The sequence below is a fragment of the Elephantulus edwardii genome, unplaced genomic scaffold (assembly GCF_000299155.1).
Source record: "Elephantulus edwardii isolate Elephantulus edwardi_28Jun2011 unplaced genomic scaffold, EleEdw1.0 scaffold00185, whole genome shotgun sequence".
In the NCBI taxonomy this organism is placed as follows: domain Eukaryota; kingdom Metazoa; phylum Chordata; class Mammalia; order Macroscelidea; family Macroscelididae; genus Elephantulus; species Elephantulus edwardii.
The window spans coordinates 2,470,061-2,475,110 of record NW_006399935.1 but is presented as its reverse complement, the minus strand read 5'-3'; positions in this window follow the sequence as shown (position 1 = coordinate 2,475,110).

Genomic DNA, 5,050 nt, shown 5'->3' with positions numbered 1-5,050 from the left:
ATCCTGGAGGTGAAGTGGTTGAAGTGCTCACTTGTTATCCAGAAGGTTGATAGTTTGAACCCACCAGTTGTTCTGGAGGAGAAAGATGTTGCAGCTTACTTCCATAAGGATTTATCACTTAGCATGCCTATTGGACGTTCTTCTCTATCCTATGGAGTCACTGTAAACCAAAATAAACTTAATAGCCATAAAAAAAATCACCTTAAGGTGGATCAGAGACCTGGGAGCCCAAAACCATAAAGTTCATCAGAGACAAACTGAGATCAAGCTTGGATGACCATATATACAGTATAAAGATATTGCCAAATACAGCCAGAAACGTATAATCTGTAGAGGATAAAATTGATGAATGAGACATTCTAAAGATTAAATCCCTGTGCTCCTGAAAAAACTTTTTCCAATAGAATAAAAAGAAAACCTGCTGACTAGGAAAAAACCCCCAGACCATTTGGCAATACCATTTGAGACAAGGGTCTCATATCAAAAGTTAACTGAATCTGACAGGGCCTCCACAAGGAAAAAAGAATGACCACACAATTACAAAATGGGAAAAAGACATGGAAACAATCTTCACCGAAGATATTCAGATGGCCAACAAACACACGAAGAAATGCCCAGAATCACTGGCCATAAGAGAGATGCAAATCAAAACCATAATGAAATGCTATCTCACCCCAGTAGCAGTGGCAAAATTTAACAGGTCAGCAAATAATAAATGTTGGAGAGAATGTGGTGAGATAGGAACTTTTATATATTGTTAGTGGGATTGGAAAATGGCATAACCACTCTGGAAGGCAGTTTGGTGATTCCTTGGAAATTTGGACATAGAAATTCCATATGACTCAGCTATTCTTCTGCTTGGAATATACCCCTAGAGAATGAGAACTAAAACAGAGACTAGTACACCAGTGTTCATAGCAGCATTATTTACCATTGCAAGAACAGATAAACAGTCCAGAAATTCAACCACAATTGAATGGAGTGAGAAATTATGGTACATTCACAGGATAGAATACTATGTAGCATGAAGGAGCAATGATTTTATAAATTACTACCTAACTTGGGAGGGACTGGAGAGCATAATGCAAAGTGAACTAACTCAGTCCCATAAAGACAAATATCATCTAACACCGTTATTACTGAAAGTGTATGAGGATCCAAAGGGGAAGGTGGAAAGAGAGAAGTGAGGACAGCCAGAGGGGAGAGGAGGTGTTAATCACAATTTGATGGAGGGTGAATGATGGGTAGATAAAGGAAATGGGGAAAATCTGGTGTAAAAAAACCAATGTGTGCAAACTTTGTATAACCCACTATAACATTAATATTTAAAAGCAAGCAAGAATAAAAAAAAGAGAGAAAACCAGGAGACATATTCAATAGGAAAGTCTGCAGTCAGGAACCTATTGAAATTATTGAGGAGCAATGATGACAGTTTGAGGACTAAGGTGCATCTGATTCAGGCCATGATCTTTCTAATGACTTGCTACGCATCTGAGAGCTGGACAATGAACAAGGATGACAGAAAAAAAAATGGATGCCTTTGAACTGTGGTGTACGAACGATCCCATGAACAAATAGATATGCCCTGGAGAACGTGCAATCAGAGTGCTCTTTGGAGATAAAAGAGGATAAAACTCTGTCTCACATACATCAGGCATGTTGCTGGGAGAGGCTATTCTTAGAGAGGGATGTCATGCTTGGAAAGGTGGAGGGATCGCAAAAGAGAGGAATACCCTTAACCAGGTGGATTGACACAGTGACTGCTGCAGTGGGCTCTAGTGGGACAGCATCAGGATGTGTGAGGATGGCACAAGGTAGGCTAGGGTTCATATCCATTGTGTATAGTCACTATGGATCACACTTGAGTCGATAGCACTTGACAACAACAACAACATCAAACCAGTACCAAAGAGACAAGCATGCACATTGAGGTGAAGAATCTTTTGTTCTTGTTGGCATGTTGAACATCTGTATCCAATAGCCAAAAACAAAGTCCAGTCTGGAACAAACCATCAACTCTAGTTCACAGTGTCAAACATCATCTTCTTCGTTCAGGTCTAGTAGCTCATGTCTTCATTCTGTGGAATAGGTCAATGCGTTCTCAGGTGTAGGCTGAGAAGTCCACACACCTCCCTGTCCCTGAGACCAGACAACAACTTCTCTCTCTCATCCCTAACCCCAGACAGGTGAGTTCAGCAGGTGCCGGTGGAAAACATTCAAACTCCATTGTTTTTTCATTGCTACACTTTTTCTATTTCCACTCATGGAGTAGATCCAAGTTGGCACCACGTGTTCGCATACCAGACTGTCTACTAAGCATTCAAATTCAAGCCAATTGCTCAAAATTTTAAAAAGCAGAACTGTCATATTTTTCTCTTTGTAGTACTTTCTTTAAAGGCAAATAAACCTGCTCTTTCAGCAGTTCTTAAGTTGTTTGCACATCTTTTTTAAATGCAAACTTCCTGACTGCAAAGATTCTGGATGGGTATCAGGAGGTTTTCAACCTAGTCCCTACTCTATTCAAAAGACTGTTGTTGGCATGTGCCACTAGGATTCATGGTGATCGTATGCACAGTAGCTCTGAACCTTGAGACAATCTCACTGTCTCTGACACACTTACTCTTACTATCTCAGTTATTACGTCAATCAGTCTCATCTGGGGTCTTCCTTTTCGGTGCTATCCCTGGACCCTTCCTTGTATGCTATTCTCCTCCGAAGACAGCTCCCTCCTGGCTACAGGCTCAAAGTTTGTCAGACAGAATCTGAAAATCTTTGCCTCCAAGGAGCAGCTGGGTTTCATCCTTTCCAAGACTACTGCACTTAGTCAACAGTTTATATTTCTTTTGGGAAAACTCTAATTTCCCTTTTAATACTATCAGTCAAATATAGACTGAAGGGAGAGTTACGTGTTCTCTGTAATCTACAATATCCAATATTCATTGCTATCAGGGAGCTATAGTGGCCCGAGGTTAAGATGCTCTACTACTAGACAAAAGTTTGGTAGTTTGAAACCTCCAGCCCTTCTGTGGGAGAAAAAGAATGCGATCTATTTCTGCAAAGATATATAGCCTTGGAAATGCTATGGGACAGATATACTTTGCTCTACGGGGTCTCTATGAGTGAGATCAACTCAATGACAGTTTTGGTTTTTGTTCACTTCTGTCGTGTACATTCAATCTGTTGTTGTTGGCAAGCGCTGATAAGTTGAGTATGACTCTTAGTGAACATATGGACAAAAGATCTGAACCCTGTTCTATAACTATCGTCATTTCTCTAATGTTGATAGAGTTTCTAAAAGCCTGCTGTTTAAGTGGTGGATGTCAATCCTGTTTCCAAGCTTGTCCCAAACCGAGAGCTCTACTAAACCCGCCCCACCATGGGTAACCATTATGGTACCTAACACACGAGTGGCACAGCCTTCGGCATCACAAAACCCCAAGCTATCTTAGGACAGCAAACTGATAGACACATGCTATACCACTTAGAACAATGTTTTTCCCAAACATAATTAACAGCAGGCCCTGGCCCCAACTGACTGTTAAATACAAGGTCCGTCCACCAGGCCCTGATTGACTTCAACAAGAGGCGGCCAGCCCACATCTGGTTGTTGACTAAATCCAGGCAACCAATCAGCTTTCACATGATTGTTAATGAAACAAAAAAATGACCCAACAATTTACACCTGGATTTCAACTAAATCAAGAGGACCTACCCTCCTGAATCCAACTGTTTTTCACATGAGTCTCCAAACTGGAGTATTCCATTTGTATGCTGAGCACATTATCCCAGAAACTGGAATTTATGAGGAGGAGTGTGGCATCAGGATTGAAGGGAGACTCATTAATAACTTGCATATGCAGATAACACAACCTTGCTTGTTGGAAGTGAGGAGGACTTGAAGCACCAACTGTAGAAGATTGAGGAGTTCACTCTTTGGTATGGATTGCATCTCAGTGTCAAGAAAACAAAAATTCTTACCATTGTACTGATGGGTAGAGTCATGATGGTTGGAGAAGAGACTGAAACTACCAAGAGCTTCATGTTACTTGGATCAGAGGAGATTGAAACTATCAACAGCTTCATCTTACTTGGGTCCATAATTAACACCCTTGTTACCAGCAGTCAGGAAATAAGGAGATGCATTGCACTGGGGAAACCTGCAGTTAGGGATCTCTCCAAATTATTGAGCAGTAATGATGCCAGTTTGAGGACTAAGTTGCATCTAATTCAGGCCATAGTCTTTCCTATTACTTGTTATGCCAGAGCTGGACAATGAATAAGGATGACAGAAAAAAGATTGAGGCCTTTGAGCTGTGGTGTTGGAGAAGAGCACTAAACATCCCATGAATGGCCAAGAAAACAAACAGCTATGTCTTGGAGAGGGGACAACTGGAGTGCTCTTTGGAGGCAAGAATTATTGAGGCTTTGCCTCGCATACTTTGGACATGTTGCTAGAAGATGGTATTCCTTGGAGATAGACACGATGCTTGGAAGGGTTGAGGGTTGGCGAAGAAGGATTGACAGGTGAGATGACATGGTGACTGCTGCGATGGGCTCTTCAGTGTCAGGAAGTGTGAGGATGACACAGAATAGAACAGGATTCAGATCTTTTATTCATAGGGTAGCTACGAGTCATAGTCAACTTGACAGCACCTAACAACAACAACAACAACAACTGTCATGTACTTAGTTCTAAGAAGATCAAAGAAGAATTTATGACTTTGAGTTGTGTTTTCAAAGAGTATTGAATGTTCTGAATAGATTGCCCAAGAACAAACTTATTTGTCTTGTAAGAAGCATAGCCAGTAGGGTTTGGGTTAGGGTTAAGGTTAGGGTGAGGGTTAGGGTTAGGGTTAGGGTTAGGGTTTGGGTTTGGGTTAGGGTTTGGGTTTGAGTTTGGGTTTGGGTTTGGGTTAGGGTTTGGGTTTGGGTTTGGGTTAGGGTTAGGGTTAGGGTTAGGGTTTGGGTTTGGGTTTGGGTTTGGGTTTGGGTTAGGGTTAGGGTTTGGGTTTGGGTTTGGGTTAGGGTTTGGGTTTGGGTTAGGGTTTTA